Source organism: Lepidothrix coronata, unplaced genomic scaffold (assembly GCF_001604755.1).
Source record: "Lepidothrix coronata isolate B3197 unplaced genomic scaffold, Lepidothrix_coronata-1.0 Scaffold204, whole genome shotgun sequence".
NCBI classification, from domain to species: Eukaryota; Metazoa; Chordata; class Aves; order Passeriformes; family Pipridae; genus Lepidothrix; species Lepidothrix coronata.
The window spans coordinates 910,294-932,567 of record NW_016690384.1 but is presented as its reverse complement, the minus strand read 5'-3'; the positions used below and the strand labels follow the sequence as shown (position 1 = coordinate 932,567).

At 49.9% G+C, this 22,274-nt stretch overlaps 1 protein-coding gene and 1 long non-coding RNA gene across 2 annotated transcripts in view; both read right to left on the bottom strand.

The window, feature by feature from the left end:
- Nucleotides 1–8,626, bottom strand: part of SGMS1 (sphingomyelin synthase 1) — a 96,680-nt gene extending 88,054 nt beyond the window's left edge. The window contains exon 1 of the mRNA XM_017832711.1: nt 8,539–8,626. The gene's annotated coding sequence lies outside the window, so the exon portion shown is untranslated. The remainder of the gene's footprint in view (nt 1–8,538) is intronic.
- An 11,853-nt stretch (nt 8,627–20,479) lies between these two features.
- LOC108506073 overlaps nt 20,480–22,274 on the bottom strand; it is a 4,690-nt gene continuing 2,895 nt past the window's right edge. Inside the window, exons 2-3 of the long non-coding RNA XR_001877668.1 lie at nt 20,540–20,542; nt 20,480–20,491 (exon numbers count right to left, since the gene is read on the bottom strand). This is a non-coding gene — a long non-coding RNA (uncharacterized LOC108506073). The remainder of the gene's footprint in view (nt 20,492–20,539; nt 20,543–22,274) is intronic.

Below are 22,274 nucleotides of genomic sequence, written 5' to 3'. Positions count from 1 at the left end.
TGCAGTCCCTCTCACACACTCCCAGTATTATTGCAGTCACTCCCAGTATGACCCCAGTATGACCCCAGTAGGGGCCCAGCTGCTCCCAGTAGGATCCCAGTTGCCCCCAGCATGGTTTCAGTTGCTCCTATTCACCCCTACTATGGTTTCAGTCACTCCCAGTATGATCTCTGTCACTCCCAGCCACTCCTTGTATATCCCAGTTAACCTCAGCATGCTCCCAGTCACTCCCAGTATGTTCCCAGTCAGTCCCACCATGATCCCAGTCACTCCTGGTCTCTCCTAGTATATCCCAGTTGCCTCCAGTGTGGTCCCACTCACTCCTGAATACTCCCAGTAGCTTCCAGCATGATCCCAGTTGCTCACAGCCACTCCCAGTCACACCCGGTGGGGTCCTAGTGCCTCCCAGTAGGATCCCAGTCACCTCCAGAGTGATCCCACTTGCTCCCAGTATATCCCAGTCGCGCCAACATGGCCCCAACTGCCCTCAGAATGCTCCCAGTCACTCCCAGTATGACCCCAGACACCTTCACTGTGGGCCCAGTTGCTCCCAATATGATCCCAGTTGTGCCCAGCATGTTCCCAGTCGCTCTCACTTCCTTCCAGGGGGATCCTAGTAGCTCCCAGTTGCCCCTAGCATAGAACCAGTTGCTCCCAGTATGATCCTAGTCTGATCCAGTAGGATCCCAGTACAATCACAGTTGCCACCAGTATGATACCAGTGGCTTCCCGACACTTCCAGTACAAAGCCAGTTTGATCCCACTCATCCCCAGCATGGCTGCAGTCCCTCTCACACACTCCCAATATTATTGCAGTCACTCTCAGTATGACCCCAGTATGACCCCAGTAGGGGCCCAGCTGCTCCCAGTAGGATCCCAGTTGCCCCCAGTATGGTTCCAGTTCCTCCCCTTCACCCCTACTGTGGTTCCAGTCACTCCCAGAATGATCCCAGTCAATCCCAGCAACTCCCTGTATATCCCGGTTGCCTCCAGCATGCTCCCAGTCAGTCCCAGTATGATCCCAGTCTCTCCTGGTAGGATCCAAGTTACCCCCTGCATGATCCCAGTCCCTTCCAGTCCCTCCCAGTATGACTCCAGTGACCCCCTATATGGTGTCAGTCACACCCAGGATGAACCCAGACATTCCCTGGCACTCCCAGGACAAAACCATTTGCCCCCAGCAGGGTCCCACTTGCTCCCAGTCACCCCACTATACTTCCAGTCCTTCCCAGTAGGATCCCTGTCACTCCCAGTCTCTCCCAGTATATCCCAGCTGACCTCATCATGCTCCCAGTCAGTCCCAGTACACTCCCAGGCAGTCCCAGTATGATCCCAGCCACTCCTGGTCTCTCCTAGTATAATCCCAGTTGCCCTCAGTGTGGTCCCACTCACTCCCAGTTGCTCCCAGTAGCTTCCAGCATGATCCCAGTTGCTCACAGCTACTCCCAGTCACCCCCAGTGGGGTCCTAGTGCCTCCCAGTAGGATCCCAGTCACCTCCAGAGTNGCATTCCTGGATGTTGTTGTAAGAATATGTTTGTGTTGTGTATGGGAAAGTAGAGGTGGGAGAACTGAATAAAAAAGCTGCCTGCTGCGCTGAGCGGGCAGACATCTCTTTGTCTCACCATCCTCGTGTGTATCGTCTGTCCTTCTTCCCCCCTTCAAGCCGAGGCCCTTCGATGGATACCCAACGACAGTTCGCTCTGCTCTGAGCAGGACGTAACATAAATTCGCCTGTGATTGTTATCTCCACTGGTATTCTCACAGCCACTTATGCTTCCTGAATTCATGGTTGAACTCGGGCATTCCCTCTCAAAAACATCATAATGCTTGGATACAGGACACATGGCTAGATGGGGCTGTGTCTTCTCAGCACAGACACTCCTCTTCTCGCGAGTATTCCCCCAAAAAATTCTGAACAAACTATCAGAACTCAAATTATCCCCTTGTGATAAACGTTCTTTGGGCCCTGCTTTTGTGTTTGAAATGTCCTTTGATAACCCATCTATCTACGTTTTGAAAGGGAGAAAAACTGAAATAGGAAATTGCACATGCACAAAAACAAAGGTGGTGTCTGACAAGGAGTTTGTTAATTTGCGGCTAATTGCTCATTACTGCGAAAAAAGGCTTTTGCAGTGTTTCATGGAGAGTAGATGAGAAGCCCCAGCCCATTAGTGAGTACTGCTTTTGGCAAACACGAGCTTCTCCCAGCGCCAAGAGTCTCCATAAAACCATGGTGCCATTAAATGCGTATCCTGGCATCCTGAAAGCACCCGTGGAAAGAGAACAACGTGTTCTGTCAAGTCATTTAGGAGGGATCTTCACATGCCTGCATTCACCCTTTTCCCTCTGTTCCTGCCTTGTTCACAGTGGTGCTTTTAATGTCACCTACCCCCCTGCCTCTGCTCAGCACCCCCAAACTCCCAACCTGAGCCCTTGTATTCCCCAGACACTGGACATCTACGGACAACTGGCACTTTACACTCTCCAAAGCTCACCCTGAGCTCCCCAACCATCCACTGGCGCTGGAATTTCACTCCCAGTTAAAGCAAGCGGGTCTGGAGCCCTGAGGCATCAGAGAATCCCAGGATAGTTTGGGTTGGAAGGGACCTTAAAGCTCATCCCGTTCCACCCCTGCCATGGGCAGGGACACCTTCCACTAGCCCAGGTTGCTCCAAGCCCCGTCCAACCTGGCCTTGGACACTTCCAGGGATCCAGGGGTAGCCACAGCTTCTCTGTCTCACAGCCCTGAAGGCCCTGGGAGTGACTCTGTGGGTGAGCAGGGAGCTCTGGGAGCTGCATGGCCAAGCAGGTATTTCTGCAGCAATCGCCCTCAAGGCGCCTTCAAGGTCTTTCTCATCCTGGGAACAGCAGGAGCCATTTTTAAGCCTTTCGAATAGTTTTAAATTAACTTCCCCGACCAAGTTTTCCAGAGCAATATAACCTGACTGTGTAAAACTCCCTGCAGAAGAGCAGGGGCTCAAGGAAGACAAAGCACAGACCTGAGAGCTCCAGCTCGATTTAGATGGAGCTGTTTCATTAGTATGTAGATTCCCAGCCATCCCCGCAGTTACTGAAGCGCTCCCCCGGCCCTCCTGGCAAGCAAAAATCCATTTTGTGTACAAATAGGGCTTTTACAGCTTGGCACAGTGCTCGACTGCAGAGTCAAACTTTTCAATGCCTGATAAATTTTTACTTGAAGGTGGCAGGAGAGCTCATGCCAGAAGCCCGTATGAAACGCCAGCTCAGTGGCAGAAGGTCAAAGCGTGGTATCAAGAGATTTAATGGAAGTGTTTCAAGACAAACTTCTTAAAAGCATTGCGCTATCTAGGGAGGCACAGATTTACACTGCTTGGAAAGCCGAGGAACAATCTTTACGACTCTTTTTCCAATGAAGGGTAATTTCGTTAACATTCTACCTCTCAAAAAGCACCACAGTAGTGTGTCCTGTTTGCAGTAGGGTCTCCTGTTTCGTGTCTGTTCAATCCTTGGGTATTTGGCCGAAGTTAAAGAATAAAGAAGTGTTAAACGCCACAGGTTTTGTGTGGACTGTCCTCTAAAAACAAAACAAAACAAAACAAACAAAAAAAGCCAAGCGAACAAAAAACACCCCAAACAAAACCCCTCAGAAAACAAACCCTCAGGTGCTAAAGGTGCTAATTTCGTGATTAAAAACCTCAGAAGTCAGACCCACAGACAATTAAGACCAAGAGCTCAAACAATTAACCTTTCTCCTAAAACTATACCTGGAGAAGAAGATATTTAAATTGAACTGAGAGGCTCCATAATCTTTACCATTTTTACAGAAGTATTTAAGGTTAAATTAGTGTCAACAATGACCCTGAGCAGACGCCAAGCGTTAAGACTTTCAACCTAATGGATTTTGCCAGCTGTCACCACATTGTAATATAGAAATGGACCGTAAAACCCTATCAAACCCTGATCTGTCTGCTCAGGGTGTCCCCACGCATCTTCACAAATGCACTGCTGGAGTCACTTCCAAGAGCAGCTTCGCAACAGCTCATACACATTTCAATTGTCTGGATCTGCCATTTCAACAAACTCAAGTATAAGACTTTAAATTCAATTAGTGCAAATCTCAGCGCTCCCAACATTAAATTTGCAAGTGACATTTAGTGGCATTCAACACACACCGAGCTAAGCTAACACACTAATGGACCAGCAAGGGAAATCGTAAGACACTCCAAATTGTGATGCTCTTTTTCAGTCAAGGAAATTAAAGGAGTAGGTTGCAGTGGACAGGAGGAGATGACAGCTATTAAAAATCCTTCTTAAATAGAGGCTGCAAAAGCTTTCCTCTCCAGATCCACCACAACACAGCTATGGCTGGGAGCAAACAAGTGGGGCTGTGTCTCGGCCAGCTTGGGAAGAAAGCTGCCTCTTTTCCTCCATTAGAAGAACCCAAAGCTACTGGACTTCAGGGATTCCTTGAAGTCCTTTTTTTTTTTTTCCAAGTGGCAATAAACTTCGCCTTAATTCCATTTAAATAAAGCAAGCTACCTCCAAAGAGCTTCAAAATCAGGGAGACAGAAAGCAGACCACGCTGGGAACTCACAGAGAAAAACAGCTTTAGAGTCCTGGTTAAGCAGAGGGAGATTTGTTGTTGTTGTTCATTTAAATCTAAGTGAATTAGCACAAGCAAAACCTAGGGAAGATGCTTTCCCAATAAAGATTTATTAGTGTTTTTCTTTGATTACAGATGGGTAATTGGATACCAGAGCAGCACCCGCACGAGCACACCAAGGAAGCATCAACAGGACATGTTCTGTTCCACTCAAGTCTTGCTTCTCTGCTTTGCATTAGTGAGCTGTAAAGAGCAGCAACGGCAGTAACTACATTTTAAAAGCTGCATTTCTTTAAGAGACATCTTACAGTCTCCAAAATTAGACTTTCTCTTATCAGCTCTTGACCAAACACTATCAGAACAAAGCTCGTGCAGTACTTTGGGGGATTTTTCCCCCCTCTCAACTACATTAACATGTTTGATAAGACCAGAAACAATACAGACACCACAGAATCCCAGAATGGTTTGGGTTCGAGGGGACCTTAAAGACCATCTCGTTCCAAACCACTGCCAGAGGCAGGGCCACCCTGCACCAGACCAGGTTGCTCCAAGCCCCAACTACACAGTTACACTTAGTAGCTTATTAAGATGGATGTTCCTTTGATCCATGAAAACCAAGCCCAAGTAACCTGCACCAAACACTGCCTCTGATAAACAGATTTTCAAAATAATAAAAAAATATTTGGGGTGAAAGCATCCCAAAAAAAAGCCAGTAGGTTTCACACCTTCCTCAGTCTTCTGCATTTCCCCCAGCATTTTGGGGATGGGGGAGGACGGGACTTAATAATTAACTTAATGATGCCACACACTTTGGGAATTCAAACTGTATGAAAAGCCGGAGTTTCCAATCCCCAGCACAGGAGTCGTGCACCACACCAGCCCTCCAAAGGGCTGCCCCTGTGTGCTGGTGTCCTGGGAGCAAAAAAATCCTCTGCCCACACCAAAATCCCTTGGAAAACACTGACAGTATGCGGGAGCTCAGGTTGTGACCCTGAGATTCCAAGAAAACCTCTCAAACCTCAGGTTTTTGAGCTCATTTTAAGCTCACCTCTACTTCAGAGCAGTGCGGTTGGGTTTGATGTGTTGCACTTGAATTATGACTAAAATAGCATTCGGCTGCTCTGCTCTACTTCAGCAAAGAACAGTTTGGACCTACCTTGCTGAGTAGCCTTAAAAATCCTTCCTGCCCTACACGTGTCCCTGCAAACCACACTGGGAGAGAGGGACCTCATGCCATGTCCAACAGAACCAGCCCTCGAGCCCTAGTGCAAGTTTGGGGGTTTTGATGGTGCCATAAGGATTTATTTTTTAACTCAAACAGGCCCTTCCCGAACAAGGGTCTGGATTATTTTTGAGCATTTTTTGGTTTTTTGCAGGATGTCCTGCTGCCCCAATTAGAAAGCCTTTAATTCCACAGCCATTCCTTACGGCCAGGCTGAAATTGCTATTAAATCTGAGTAAGTCCCAGGCCACCCATATTTAGTGCACCAATTAACCAACGCTGAGCAACCAGAAGACGGGGAAGAATTTTTCAGTTGCCATCACCCACGGTGAGTGTGTTCTCCCTCCACATGTTCAGTTGAGCAGAGCTCACTAATTATTTAATTAAAAGCAGCACCTATTCAAGTTTGGCAAGTGTTAAGAGATACATGGAGAGCAGGTATATAACAAACCACTGCCTTTTAACCGTTTCCTCGGAGTAGTCCAAATAATTTCCATTAATACCTCCAAGTCCTGAAAATGATCCACCTACGTGGATTTATTCAATGTGTAAGTGTCACATTAAAAGCTAATTAACATGTGCAGACATGTTGTCTGCAGGTTGATACTGTGGAAGGCGAAAGAAGCGTGATAAACGATTCTGGAATCACAGCTTGTTGCACAGATCACAAACACAGTTTAAAGGTGTCTGAGCTGAATTTAGGTCTGCTCCACATGCCCAAACTTGGAAAATCAAGGCAATCTCTCTGGATTCAAAGGGGGTTTATTACCCATATTGTAAAAGTAGCCGTTATTTGTTGTTTGCCACCAGCTGGGGAGATTTGCACTCTCTTTCCTAACTCTAAACAACATCACAAAGCTGAAGCAATTCCAACCCCGACAAAATACTACTGGAAATAAACCAGAATGCGACTCCAATGCAACATCCGCTCCCCAAAAAAACACAGCCAAGCCCAAATCCACCAAGATCCACAGCAGCACTGCCACTGATTTCATCTGAGAGGTGTCACATCTGGACTTTGGACTGGTTCACAGGCGGGCACAGAATCCAACAGAAACCACTTCCATCCACGTGGCCCTGAAGCAGGAGAACGGAGTCTGAAGGATCGCTACAAAACGCGCCCTCGCTCAACGACGCACCAATGCTGCCACCAACCCAAGTGACACGAGGACGTTCACCCACATCCCGCTGCTGCTCTGCTTCCAGAGGCTGTCTGCATCAGCAAGCTCCCGCAGCACCATGGCAGTGTGGCAGAGCTCCCATTTTTTTACAAATAATACTTTTTCTCTCTCTTTCCATCCTTGCTTCGTGCACTTATGGCGCCTGGAGGCACCGAGGCACTCTTTAGTGAGGTTTTCACACAAGACAGAATAAATTAGAAGCCTTGATCAAAACAGGGCCTCCAGGAGGAACACAGTACAAAGACGGCCACATGTGTTATACACCCCAAAAAATCCAAATACTGCAGCCAGGCAATGGGCAAAGCCATTCCACAAGCAAACAGGGAGCACACCCGCCTGCCAGGGTGCCCGTGATGGTGAGGTCTCTCCTTCTCACCCTTGTTCTGCCTCCCAGCCTCTTTGCCCCCAGGCGTGTCCCCACTGCCACGCCACAAACCTCAGTCCCAATGTTGCCTCCATGGCCCTCGAAGGCGTAGGCATGGGATGGATCTGCTCCTGGCTCCAGTGGATGCTTCCAGCTTTTTTTTGGAGCAGGGAGCATCCCGCCTTCGCACCCCAGCAAGCAGAGGGACAGGAGCCCCTGGGCTGAGGAGGGGGTCCCATGGTCCTCCAGGCTGAGGGGGCTGGGCCACCCCCACACTGCCACCTGAGACATGTCCCCCCGGAGCCTCCGGAGCAGGGAGGACCAGATCGCTCCCTCCAACACCCTGGGAAGGAGGGGACAGACCCAACCAGGCACTGGGGCTGAGAGGACCAGAGCCCCTCCTGGGCCCAGGGGATGAGGGGGCTGCAGCCGCCCAGGCTGAGGAGCCCTGACTTCCCCCAGGACAGACTGCAGCCCCTGAGCTGGGGGTCCCAGAGCTCCCCTGGGATCGGCTGCAGCCCCAGGCTGGGGGTCCCAGAGCTCCTCTAGGATCGGCTGCAGTCCCCGAGCTGGGGGTCCCAGAGGTCCCCAGAGCTGCAGCCCCCGAGCTGGGGGTCCCAGAGGTCCCCAGAGCTGCAGCCCCAGAGCTGGGGGTCCCAGAGCTCCTCTAGGATCGGCTGCAGCCCCCAAGCTGGGGGTCCCAGAGCTCCCCAGAGCTGCAGCCCCCGAGCTGGGGGTCCCAGAGCTCCTCTAGGATCGGCTGCAGCCCCCGAGCTGGGGGTCCCAGAGCTCCTCTAGGATCGGCTGCAGCCCCCAAGCTGGGGGTCCCTGAGCCCCCCAGGGCTGAGCAGACCGCAGCTTCCCAGTCCCCCCGGAGGCCGAGGGGCTCAGATGCCTCCGGGCCGCGGGGACCGAAGCTCCGCCAGCCCCGCCGAGCGGACCGGAGCGCCGCCGGAGCCGCCGGGGCTGCGGGGGCCGGAGCTCCCCTCGCCCTCCCCGGGGCTGTGGGGGCCGCCGCCGGGCTGCGGGGCCGGAGCCCCCCGGGACGCGTCCTGCCCTCGGGCAGCGGCCCGTCCCCGCTGTCCCCGCCGTCCCCGCTGCCCCGTCCCGCCGCCACCCCCGGGCCTGCGCCGGCCGCTCCGCCGGCCCCGCGCTCGGGCTGAGGCCGCTGCCTCGCTGCTCACTCACCGTGCGGAGCCGCAGCTCGGTGCGGGTCGGTGCGGCTGCCGTGCGGGCGGCTCCCCGGGCGGCTCCAGCCCCGTGTCCCGTATCCCGTATCCCGTATCCCGTATCCCGTGCCCCGTGTCCCGTGCGGCGGCCGCGGGCGGGGCGGGCGGCACCGCGCGCCACGTGACCACCGTGTCATCCCCGCCGCCATCTTGTGTCTCGTCAGTTGCTGGCGGGAGCGCTGCGCCCAAAGAGTCGCGTTCCCAAAGGGATTTATCCCCCCCGCGCTGCTCCTTAAAGCTTGGGGCACCCAGGGAAAGGCCGCTCCTCGGTGTGGAAACTACTGTTTGACAGAATCACAGAATCAGATCCCAGCCCATGGAGTCCCTCCTGTGCCCGATGCCCACCTTGTCCCCAGCCCAGAGCACTCAGTGCCACGGCCAGGCCTTCCTGGGACACCTCCAGGGATGGGCACTCCAAACCTCCCTGGGCAGCCCCTGCCAAGGCCTCACCACCCTTTCCAGCAACAAATTCCTCCTCCTGGCCAACCTGAGCCTCCCCTGGCACAGCTGGAGGCCGTTCCCTCTCCTCCTGTCCCTTGTTCCCTGGGAGCAGAGCCCGACCCCCCCCGGCTCCCCCCTCCTGTCAGGGACTTGCAGAGCCAGAAGGTCCCCCCTGAGCCTCCTTTTCTCCAGGCTGAGCCCCCCCAGCTCCCTCAGCCGCTCCTGCTGCTCCAGCCCCTTCCCCAGCTCCGTTCCCTTCCCTGCACACGCTCCAGCCCCTCCGGGTCTCTCCTGTTGAGGGCTCAGAACTGGGCACCCAGGTGTGTCCTCAAAGAAGGCACCTTGAACCTTTCTGAGCATATGTAGCCCCCCTAAAACATTAAATTCCAGCATCAGTGTGGCTTAATCAGAACAGCTGTGGCATAGGAGGGTATGAGGAGTTCACCTCCTAAATCCGACTGGCATCTTTCCAGTACTTAAAGGGAGCCTGCAAGAAAAATGGAGACGGAGTTTTTACAAGAGCATGTAGTGAGAGTAGGTTCAGATTGGATATGAGGAGGAACCTCTTCCCTGTGAGGGTGGGGAGGCCCTGGCACAGGTTGCCCAGAGAAGCTGTGGCTGCCCCTGGATCCCTGGAAGTGTCCAAGGCCAGGTTGGACAGGGCTTGGAGCAACCTGGGCTAGTGGGAGGTGTTCCTGTCCATGGCAGGGGTGGGATTAGAACAAGATGAGCTTTAATGTCCCTTCCAACCCAAAGCATTTGATTTATTCCTTGATTCTGTGATTCTGGCAGAGCTGGGCCTCCTCCTTCAGGAGGTGAGGTATGCTCCATGCTGGCACAAGAAACCATTCCCTTGGGATACAGGGTTGGGGTGAGCATGTCCAGCCCTGAGATCCATGAGTCCAGAGTGTACAGTGTTGGAGCAAACTCTAATATCTGCCTTTATTTCACTTTGCAGACGCTTTTATTTACCTTCTTCATCACAACATCAAGAGCTCTGGAGATGTGAGAAGTCAGCTGTTATTAATAAAATCTTAGTTAACATAAAATCACTGGACAGTTTAGCTTGGGAGCAACCTCTGAGTGTCACCATCTCCAGGTATAAAGAGGTTCAACTTTTGTTCCATCAACACTAACACCTTACATCCTATTTCAAACCTTGCATTCACAAATTGTAACCTGTAATACAAAAAAAGTAAACCAGTGGCTTTTTTCCCTGCAAAAAGGTCACAAGCATTTTGTGGTGCCCAAAGAGGGATTCCTGCATGTGCTGAGCCTGATTTCCTGCAGGGCTGTTCCCCAGCGTGGGAAGATCCGCAAGGTTTGATTAAAAGTTTTCCCCTATTTCACTCGTTATCTCACCAGTGTGGTTCCTCGCCAGCAGATCCCGGAGATAACAGAGCTACACATCCAGCTACCCCTCTCCCAGGCATGGGAGGATGAAAACACACATGGGAGGGACTGGATGTACCAGAGCGTTACAGTAACATCGGGCAGGAGACAGTTTTTGCTGATCTTGGCATGTAAACATAAAATATCTGAAAAAAACCCTCATGACTTATCCTGATCAACAAGTGATTACAGACATTACCCAAGCAAAATTAAGAATCAAGCTTGAATAAGTAGTGATTTATGCACTGGAACAGGTGAAACACAATGGCCCTCTGTAAGGAGCTGTCAAATCCTGCGCCTTCTTAAAAGGCAGTTGAGCCATTCTGAGGGAAAATGCTCTGTAATAAAACAGAGGGAAAGTTATTATTTTGAGATTTGCCATGACCTGCAGCTCATCACAGTTTTTCATCAGGGCTGATGAAAAGGGGAGGAGTTTTGTTTGACCTCAGGATCCAGGCACGGCTTTCACCCTGTGCAAACTGCCTGGTAGCTGGGAAGGGAAATGCAGGTGGAAGAGGATGGCTTTGGAGAAGATTGCACTGGACTTTTCTTCCCGGCAAATCGTTTGCAATGTGTTTTTCCCCCTGGTTGTCTGAGCACGGCACTTATGGGCTAAACATAAACGTGTCTTTTCCATCTGAAAAGGAAACCAGAGTCTGAGCATGGTATTGGCCACTATTTTCCCACTCTTTGCTTGGCATCTCCTGGAAGTCATCATGGAAATGAGTGAGAAACGCAGGTGCCCAGTTGGGTCACCCAACTTCTGGGCAGTGCTGAGCCCTTCATGCAGGAAGAGGAGGTTTGGACTGGACCGGAGCCAGAACTCCATGATCTTCTCCTATAGCACAAGAAAGCACCTTGTGAACTCTCTGAACTACCAAATATTGCTTTAACCACGAGATTCCAGAGGGCAAACCCCACATGTATCCCCATCGCAGTTTGCCAATGACTCCTCTCCTGCCCCAGTACCGGCAGGTCCTTTCCTCCCCCTCACTTTTGTTGCCACATTGTTTTCAGTTCAGTCACTTCATCTCTTTTTTGGGGTTGTGGCTGAAGACAGTCCAGGCACTGATGGCTTCAATTCTCTCCTCCCTGAAGAAGGATTTATTTATTTCTGAGTAGGTTTAATACCAGCTCGGTTCTGGTTTTTCCCAAGTTGATCAGGCTGGCTTCCAGGAGTCTGGTTGCACCAGGAAGGGTTTAGGAATAGGGAATTGGGCCAGCTCACCTCCCCCCCGGGTGCTGAGCACCCACCCAGCCACAAAAGGCTTGGGGCAGTGGAGCCTTCGGGGGACTGGCAATCCCAATCCCCATTTATCTTTCCGTTTGCTCCCCCTGTGCGATGCCATCCAGCCATGGATGTTCCTAGCGGGGTTCCTGCTTTTCGGCAGGGCTCTGTTTTCTCTCTGACTGTCATCCCATCTTACTAATGCTCTAATAGGATTAATGTTGCTGACGCTCCCCCCGGGGTAATGGTACAATAAATCCCCCCTTTCTGGGGTTGTTCCCCCACTATGGGCATTTTCCAACAAATAATATGAACCTGAAGTCTGTGCAAATTGATTCCCAGGGAGCCTGACCTCTCTGCTGGGAATGACAAAGGGCCATCCAAGAGGCTTAGAAATAGCTGTCCTGGGCTGCTGCCTGGGCTTAATCCTGCTGAGCCACTTCTCTCCCTGAAAACAACCTTTCCTGCCCGGCTACAACCAGTCCCCAAGAGCTGAGGGCAGGGGAGATGCCACGAGTGTGCCAGCACCAAGGCCAGGTTGGACGGGGCTTGGAGCAACCTGGGCTAGTGGAAGGTGTCCCTGCCCATGGCAGGGGGTGGAATTGGATGGGCTTTAAGGTCTGTTCCAACCCAAATGATTCCATGATTTTATAAATATCATTTCAGGGACTTCCTGCAAGAAGGGGAGGGGGAGAGGACGAGCCACACTGATGGTGTTTGATTAAATCAATTAATCAAAATCAATGAACGTGTGAATGGATCAACAGTAAAATGCTAATAGATCACCATCATTAGGCATTGATCAATAATTCATAAATTAATGATTTTGCACTTGAAGAGATGTTTTTGTTTAGAAAGGATACATTGGCTATTAGCACACTGATACTTTATTAATGAACTAATATTAAACTAACTTAAATAAAATCCCAGTAAGCATCTTACCATGCTCACCGTAGGTACATGTCTCAGTGCAGCCATGACTCTGTACCCAGTCACTGACACCATCACTTGATGACATCATTGCCTCGCTGATGATGTTTATGACACCAGATGACACCATTTCTGTGGGTTGTATAATTTATTTAGTGCCTTCGTCCATGCCACCATTTAACACCAAATGGCATCATCAGCTCGGTGCCTTTGGGATGCCATTTTGGTGTCATTTTGACCCCACGTGACATTATTTAGTCGGTGATTTTACACCAGCCCTGATGTTTGACGGGGTTTTAAAAGCCTTAGAAATAGAAACAGCGATAAAGGTCGCTCCAAACTGGTGCAGCCCCACAGGGCTTTGTCCCTGGCCCCTGATGGTGGCAAGTGGTGTTAAGAACGTGGCAGCAGAGTGAAAAATAAGAATTAAATACCTGGTGAATGGAGTCAAGCAAAGGGCGCATTGAATCCACGTGCCATGGCTTTAAGGAGCTGCAGAGCAGGGCTCTTAGCTGCAACATAAATGGGAAAAGAGACCAAAATACCTGTTTCCAAAGGATGGAGGAGATCCCAGTTGAGCTTCTTTATTATTCAAGCAGTGATTAATGGGGAGGTGATGTCATCCTCTCAGATCAGCAGTATCAGCCAGTGATCTGTTGCAGACAAACAGCATTATAAATGCAGGGTTGTCGAGTTTTCCTCCTGTTCAGATCATTGGGAAAATGCGTAAACTCATTTCTTTAATTAATCCGGTTTTAATGGCTGATTGCTCCTGATTAAAATAGCACGTGTCTTGGGGGAAAATGCGTCAAAGTTGGAAGTAAAACGAGAAGCTCTTAACAGAGGGAGGGCAAAAACCATTTCCCCACGTAAGAAGAGAGTAAAATGAAAAAGAGGTGTGGTAAAAGAAGGAAGCAAAGACAATTCCAAGGGGAAAACAAGCCTACAGTTCTCACCATAGGACCAGTGGGATTCCCAGAGGCACAGGCTATCACTGCCTTGCCCAGAGGATCCCTGTTGGGAGTGCAGTGTCTCACTGCTACCGGGGTTTGCTGTGCTTCTTAAGGAAAAAAGCCGTTTTCTTTCCAGAAAGTGGTGTGTCTCCTGGAAATGGTGGCTCCCAGGCTTTTTGTACCCCTCACCTCCTTTTCTCCATCACCGTTTGCTCCGACGCTCCGTGCTGCCTCCTCTTCCAAGGAGCGAGCACCTGCTCCCCACGAGCCCTGTCAAAACTCCTCAGGACAGTCCCCAGCACCTGTTTATGGAGCAGATTGATTTGAACAATGTTTTTTAACACCAGCACGTGCTTTCCATCCCTCCCAACAGGGAGGAGCATGGCTGTTGGAGTGCCACCCTCTCCATGTTGCAGGGTCTCAAGCAGTACAAGGGGACAGGGACAGCAGTGTTACACCAGCAGCTCGACAGGGTCATTGTCTCTGTCCTCCTGCATGCTGTGGTATGAGTTTGGATCTGATTTGCTTGGAAACTCCTATAGGAACTGCACCTCACATGCTGCAGCCCTTGATTTTTCCCACCGTGCCAGTGCTGCTCATTCTAAAAGCTTTTTCTCCCACCCCTGACATGAACTGTAAATAAATAAACGTAAAGGTGGGTGTGGATTGTTGCTGTGCTGCGTGTCTCTGTGTGCCTTTTTCCTTGGAAAACCTGTGCTTATTCCCAAAAGAGTTTTACAGGCCCACACACGCACTAGCAGGGCTCAGGTGATCCGGGAGCGGAGCCGACCCACTCCAAGCCGGCATTGCCACATCCTCCTCCTCCCTGCAGACGGTGCCTGCCTGCTCAGGCAGGTCCAGCAGCCCAAGAGACAATAATTATGGAATTGTTAAAGCTCAGGTACCTCTCCAGGCAGGAGTTAGAAGAAGGAGAAAAGCCTGCTTTGGGAAATCAGCAGCACCAGGGTGGGGTTTCACCTGTGCTGTGTCTCGGCAGTGACTCGGGGAGCCCCAGTGAGCTGCCAGCTTTCAAAAGGGAAGATTGCCTTGCATTCACTTTGCCAGCAGGTTTATTCTCCAAGCAGCATGCTAAAATCCTGGGAGAACGGGAGGCAATGGCTTTGTAAGTGCTCCAGGCTGAGTTAGCAGTGTGGCAGAGGCTGGGAAGAGGCAGATTTCTTGCAGCAAAGGGTGTAGCAGTTATGTTGTAAGAAGACGAGTGGGAACTGGGAGCTTCACAGAGGCAGCAGCAAAGTCCCTGCCCGATTCTACTATAGCCTTTCAGGAATTCTCTGAATCCAACTGCTAGGACTAGTTCTCAGCCAGCATGGAGCTCTCCACTCTCCAGCAAGTCCTGGAGATGGTCACCTCGACACCGATGTCCCCAGATGTGCCATTACAGGCTGAGGTACCTTGGGGTGGGGGTCTCTGGTCCATCCCCGCTCCTAGCTGCAGCAGGTCCCTGGCGGCTGTGTTGGAGTGAGTGGTGACATCCCAGGGATGGGGATCCTGGTGGGGATGGACTGTTTCCTTGGGACCAGCTGCTGTTTCCAGCTGCTGCAGCTGTGCCAGAGCCTCAGTGGCTCACACTGTGCCCCTCCAAGCAGAGTCCATCCCCACCGTCTCCGAGATGTCTTTGGGCAGAAGGAGGTGCCACTGGATCCCCCTTTGCCTCCTCCTCTGGTTGAGGAAGCCCAGCTCCCACAGTCTCTCCTTGCTTGCCCTGGCTGCCACCCACCCTGCCGGGGTGTCCCTAGGCTTTGGAGATCCCTTGGAGCCCCAAACTGGTCCCAGTATCCAGCTGTGGCCTTCCTGGTGTGGAGCAGGAGGATGTGCTCCCCGCTTAACCTGCCACCCAACCTCATGTCAAGTTGGAAAACAGGGTGATGCCCCCAGATCATCTTCAAGTCACCAGGAAAGCCTGTCTGGAGTGAAGCTGTGCACAGGTCCAGGGCTGTCCTGTGCAAGGCCACTGAGCTCCAGACAATGTCACCTCCACGGCGTCCAAGCAGCAGGAGCCAAAGGACACGTGGAGGCTCCTAGTCAAGCTCTGTGTGGTCTGTGCTGAGCCCAGAGATGTCACACAGTGACAGCTCTCCTTCCTGCTCCGTCCTGGGAGCTGAGCCCAGAGGCCTTTTCAGGTCACACCCTGTATTTGTCCTTCACCTCACATGGTTCTGGGAACTGCCATTGCCAAATGGTTTGGGGATTTTGTCCTCCTCTGGTGCTGGCACCCGGGGAGGGCACAAGTTTCTTTCCTAGGCTGGATTTTCTCAGTTTTCCTGTAGGGGCAGCAGTTGCCTTTCAAGCCAGCCTATAGGAAGAAAAAACTCTGTATTTTAAAAACTAATTCCTGATCCCAGTGACTGCAGCTCTGATAATGGGACTAACATCAGCATGAGCTTCTACTAAGTGAGTTTAGTAGTTATCATGTTCAACTCAGTGCCTAAAGCTGCTTAGTGATTTGTGTCCTTTGTCACTATGCCAGCTCTGTTCCTCAGATTAGAATAAGGACTATAAATCAAGCTTCCTTTTATAATAATAATAATAACAACAATAACAACAACAATAATAACTATAATAATAATAATAATATGGCTGTCTCGATTGAGTGCAGGCAGTAGTCTTGCCCTGGAGTGGAGATCTCCCTTCCCAACCCCACTGCTGTCATGCAGCAGTCCAGGGGAATTAAGGACATGTTATTAGGAAAAGGTTCTTCCCCCAGAGGGTGGTTGGGCACTGACCAGGCTCCCCAGGGCAGTGGGCACAGCCCCAAGGCTGCCAGAGCTCCAGGAGGGTTTGGACAACGCTCTGAGGGACAGGGTGGGATTGTTGGGATTATGCAGGGCCAGGAGTTGGACTGGATGATCCTTGTGGATCCCTCCCAACTCTGGCTATTCTGTGACTCTGTCTTTAAAACAGAATAAAACCTCTGTCTGGATCCCCTCATACCTTTCAGGGAAACCCCAGATTCTCATAAAACAGATGGAAATCCTCTTACCAGCGTCATAAAGATATAAAGTCAGAGAAATCTATAGACCACCAGTTTCTCCATGTGAGGACAAGGATCAAACATTATTCCAGCTTCAGTGCTTGTACAGTTTTCCCTGTAACAGCCTCTAGATACAATAATCTAATGCTGCCTTTAGGAAGAAAGGAAAGAAGGAGAGAACCTCATGCTGAGGTTCTCATTTTGATGGCAAATGTTGGTAACTTGAAGGTTTAACACCAAAATCCAAGTGAAGCTCACATACATTACTTGAGGAGAACTGCAAAATAGTATAAACTGTATAAAACATAAGGATACGACTTCCTCACTCCATGGAGCCTTCAGGGTGGCTGCACAAGTTATCAGTGCAAAAAAAAGTCATTTACACCTTTGCTAAAGCCAAAAAAAAAGGCACCTCAGAGCTCCTTGGTCCTGGGGGTGGCTCAGGCATTACTGGGGCTCAGGCCCCCCTGGCTTGGGCTGCAAGTGCCTTTCAGAGGAGGCGCTGGCAGAGGGTTTGCGGGAAGGACGCGGGGGGTGGAGCCGCTCCCGTCGAATTCCGCAGGAGTTTTGTGCCTGCTGGTCAGAAGTGTCAATCCTATTAGCTGGGTTATCCATGGGTCACAGCACAGGGGCTGAGGGTTGAATGTGTTTGTTCTGCAAATTGGGCTAATACTGTGAGACCATAAAAGAGGATGTGTAACGTGTTTGGCCTCTTGCTGGTATCTTGAGATCACAGTGTAGAAGGTTTCCTTGAAACTTGGACCTAATTTTAGGCTACCTTACAGATAGGAAAGACTTAAATGTCACTAATAATGGCCACTATCTTTTTAACATTTAATACATCATAAATCATAGCAAAAAAATTTTGCTCCTTATTTGGAATGAGGGAGTTGAAACAAAATTAAATCTGAATAAAATCGAGTTGGCCAAGGCAGGGGATTCCTCCTGGAGGGTGCTGTGCCACCGGGTAACCTGGCAGGCTGAGCTGAGTGTATTAATGGAGGTGGCATCACAAGAGGTCATCTAAAGCTCAAGTCAACACAGCAGCCTCATCCTAAAACAAGCTCTCACTGGATGGGCTGTGCTGAGGTTCAGATCCAGAGCTGGGATTGTCACCTGGCTGTACCAAGTGCTGTGACCAGGGTGGTGGCTTCCCTGTCAGACATCCTGGCAATCATTTTCTTTGCTGCCCTCACTTTTATGGTGACACTGCTGTTGTCTGTTGCCTCTGTCCTGGCTAGAAACAGCAATGTGATGCTTAACCATGGCTGGGTGTGATATCATTACTGTACTTGGTGCAAGAAGGAGATATTAGACATGATTAATAAAATGGCTCATCCAGTGTCACCTCCTGTCCCACACCCCTCAGAGCTCAGCCTTGTGCACCAAGTGTTGCCAACGTCCTTCAACACCCGCTTAAACACACAGCAGTAACAACACAGGGCTGATAATAATAGTCCTGAGCTGAGCTCTAAACCAGGGGAAAGCTGTTTCCAACTGAGTGTTTTTGATGCAGGAAGGATGTTTGATGTAAATGTTGGGAGAATAATTCGTGTTGGGCATGTACATGAATGCAGATGTGATTTGGATGGCAGGCACAGGACGTTTAGAAATGGAAATCTCATTATCCTGACAGTAATTCAGGACTATTACAGGGGAGCTTAGGGTCTTTAATCAGTAACACTGTATTAGCATAACAGAGTTAATTGAGATAAAGTAAAAGATGATGATTAAAGAACATTTTTCTCCACCTAAGCCCTGCTACCTGCTGTATCCAAACGTCAGCAGGCCAAGTCCTGCCTCTGATTTGCTGATCCCTTCTCCTTCTCCCCGAGTCAAGGTGAGCACAGGTGGGTTTGCCTCCTGCCAGAATCACAGAGCATTCTGAGCTGGAAGGGACCCACAAGGATCATCGAGTCCAACTCTTAAGTGAATGGCATGTACTGGGATCTTTACCTCAATCTCACAGCAGAAGAACCTGGGGACAGCCTGGATTAACACCTGCACATCTTTTACTGACCTGCAGAAGACGTGATGTCTCACAGGGGACAAGGGCAAGGCAGGGAACAGTCCCTGGGGCTGTAACTGAGAGCAGGGACACTGCTGCACTGGGTTTGTTCCCTTATAAAGGCCTTTCTCTGGCTTATTTTAAACCCCACTAATCCTGAGGTGACAACAGCTTTCTTATCTCTGTGCCCTGGGGGTGGTTCTGCAACCAGTGTGGCTGAGCTCAGCAAAGGGCTGGGATTCAGAGAGCCAAATTCACCATTGCAAAGATTTCCTTGCCCTGGATAGAAAGCCTGGCTGGGAGCTTGACCTGTCATTTCTTTCCTTTTGCTGCCACTTGAAGCCCTTCTTGGATGTTGTCTGAGATGGTCCCTGTATCCTTCTCTGCCCAATGCTCAGGCCACAGCTGTGCCCCAAGGATGCAGCTCCCACCATGCTGGTTTCACTCCTCTGTGCCCCAGAGACACTTTTTACCACTGAAAAGATCAGACACCTCGAGATAAATCTCTTATTTAACTGCAGTTTGTCCTGGAGCTGTCGGTTTGGGAAGATCGTTGGGTTCATGTGTGGCTGGGCACTCCTGTGAGGTCTCCTAGTCACGATAGCACTCAGCCATCCCACCCAGGTCAGTCTTAGTTCATCTCCTTGGGAAAAGTGGCCCTTAACTCAGTCTTTCTCTTGGTGGTGACCACACAGTTTTGAGGGCTGCTCTGCTGTGCCTTTGGGTTGAGTACAAGGACTCCAGTACCAGCTCTGTCATCATGGGTCCAGCTGCCCTTGGCTCTTTCTGGGCTGTCCCAGTAACCTCTTATATATCCTTTAGAAAACAGCTTAGCATTCCTTTCTAGATCCCTTCCTCCTGCCTTTGGAGACCAGAGCTGTATGTGGACACCATTGCCATCTCCATGGAGAGCACAGAGCAAACTGAAGCAATTTTGCTGACTCCTTTCTGTCTCAAGAAATACCCCCTTTTGTTTGTTTGTCCCTAAATCCTTTGAAAAGGGGCATTTAGAAAGGACTGTTCATCTCCTTTGGGTGACCCAAGCGTGTGTAGTCTGTACAGGAATGGCCACAGGGAGTCAGATGCGAAGGCCCTGACAGCTCTGCCGGTGGACACGGAGCACAGAGCTGCTACAGCGAGACCTTCTCACAGGTCCTCTTCGTGTTCAGCAGCCCGTGGTTACTTCCAGCTAAAAATAACGTGCTCTAAGGTCTTGGAAGAATTAGCTGGCTCCCCTGTGCCTGAAGAAGCGCTGACTTTCCGTGTCAGCCCCAAGTTGTTCTCGGTGATGAATTAGCCCTTGTTCCGACCGCGCGCTGTAATGGGCTCCCTGGCTCTGCCTGCCTCGGCAGCCAAATGCCACTGTGCACTCAGGAGTCAAACACACAGTGCTTTCAGCTGGGGAGAGAAAACCTCCAAGGGGAGATCTCCAAGCCTGGCTGCCATAATCAAAGCTTTTGCAAAGCGTGTTTTCCTTGTGCAAAGTTACGGAGGAGCTCGAAACCGTAATGGCGCGATGGTTTCAGATGCAAACACCATTGATCCTTATTAAATAAACAGCTCGGAAGAACACACTTGGTCATTAGCAGGAAGATTTATGATGGCTACAGGAACTGCAAAAGGATATTTGGGCTGCCATCAGCAGCTTTGGTAGGAACAAAAGAGCCCAGGCAGGATCTTTAAACACACAGACCATTAAACACACAGACCACAAGTGTTTTGTTCTGTGTCTATTTAAATCGGAGTAAAAATACACCGACAACAGAAGGAACAGATTGACTTCTAAAATATTCCATGAGATTAACAACAGCTTTGGCTATGTCCAACTGAGAGATTTTTACCTCATGAAAAGTCTGAACAGTCCTGGAGCTCAGGGGGTTTGTAAGGGTGGAACAAGCCACTGCTTCAAACGAGCTGTTTTGTAAACTTGCAAAAACAGGCAACGTCTGTGTCACAGAATCACAGAATCTGGGATGGTTTGGGTTGGAAAGAACCCTAAAGATCATCTGGTTCCACCCCCTGCCATGGGCAGGGACACCTCCCACTATTCCAGGTTGCTCCAAGCCCCGTCCAACCTGGCCTTGGACACTTCCAGGGATCCAGGGGCAGCCACAGCTTCTCTGGGCAACCTGTGCCAGGGCCTCCCCACCCTCCCAGGGAGGAATTTATTCCTAATATCCAATCTAGACCTGCTCTCCTTTAGTTTGAGTCCATCCTCCCTTGTCCTGTCACTACACTGCTTGTAGTCAGATGATCTGCTTCAGCCCCAAAGTTTAGCTGGAGTTTCTCAGGCTGAAATTATAGGGAAGCTAAACCAGAGGTTTTATGAAAAGAACAAGCTGCAACCTCTCCATGGAAGAGGGAATATTTTACAGTTAGCAAGAAGAGCCAAGTGTCACCTCTTTTTTATTTTAATCTTATTCCAACCCCATGATTTCCCAAAAATAGACTCACTCACCGGGAACGTCACGTTCATCTCGATTCAGCTAATGATATTTATACTTTTATATTGGATAGGATTAATTTTCCTATCCTGTTAATGCAGCATGTGATTATTAAATACCTTTGCTGCATGCATAGACATATACTTTCTGTGTCAGAAAGGAAAGCAACTGGCATTTTAAATTACTGAGTGATAATTGTAGGTGGCTGTTTTCCATAATGGTTAAGGAATTCCTTTCAAGCTGATAAATGGTTATAAGACTCCCTTTTACACAAAATGAGTTCAAAAGTGAATTCATTCGACAGTCACAGGTTGTGGGTCTCCTGGAGAACATTTCCACCCCTCAAAGGTACATGTGTTAATGTAGTGAACATGTGTAACAGCACATTATGGAGGAAAGGTATGGAAACTTCCCAAATGATGGGTTTTGGGTACTAACACATTGTACAACTAATGTTACAGCTCAGATCTGGCCAAATTTCAATGAGGCTTATTTCACATCCACAGCTAAAGAAGTGCAGTCAGTGCTTGAGCAAAAGGGGATCCAATGACAAGCAAAGTAAATTACTATCCTGGCATTTTAAGTAAAAGGTTTTACAAAATCAATACACAGCCCTGCACTGTTAACATATCAATTGCAGAAGTGAATTCCAACAAGGGAAATCTGCCAAAAAGAAAAGATTTTATCCTGACAGGAGTGAAAGAAACAGACATTCAATCAGAGCAAGTGTCAGGAAAGCCAAGAGAAATAAGAGCTCTGTTCTACCAAGCACTGTTTCCCCAGTCATAAAAGCACTGATTGAAAAAGAGACTCTGCTGCTTATGAAACTCTAAAGTCTGACTTCAAGGCTCCTGAACAGCCCAGCCCACTGATGATTTTCATAGCTCCCTGCTTTCCACACAAGGCTCAAAGGCATTCCCAGAGCAGAACATGGCAGCATTGTTTCTCCAGCCTCCCTCTCTCTAGGCCCATGCCCCGAGCACTGTTGTCGTAGCAGGCAGCACTTTTCAACCCTGTATAAAGAAGAGTAAATGAATTTACCTTAATGAATAGTAAACCCAGCCCACAACTCTCTTTGCCTTTATCCAAGCTCAAAGTGTTGCTGACACGCACTGATTTGGAGGGGCAAGCAGACAAAAGTTTTTAATTTGTTACTCCAGACTTCAATGGGGAAGTTAAGGATTTTCCAGACAAAAGACTAAGACTCAGCTAACCCCAGCTGAATGCCTCTTTCTGTTCATTTGCCTTTTGTGCTGTAACTGCTAACGATGCTAAAAGAAAGAGCCCGATGACTGACGTGCCCCTTC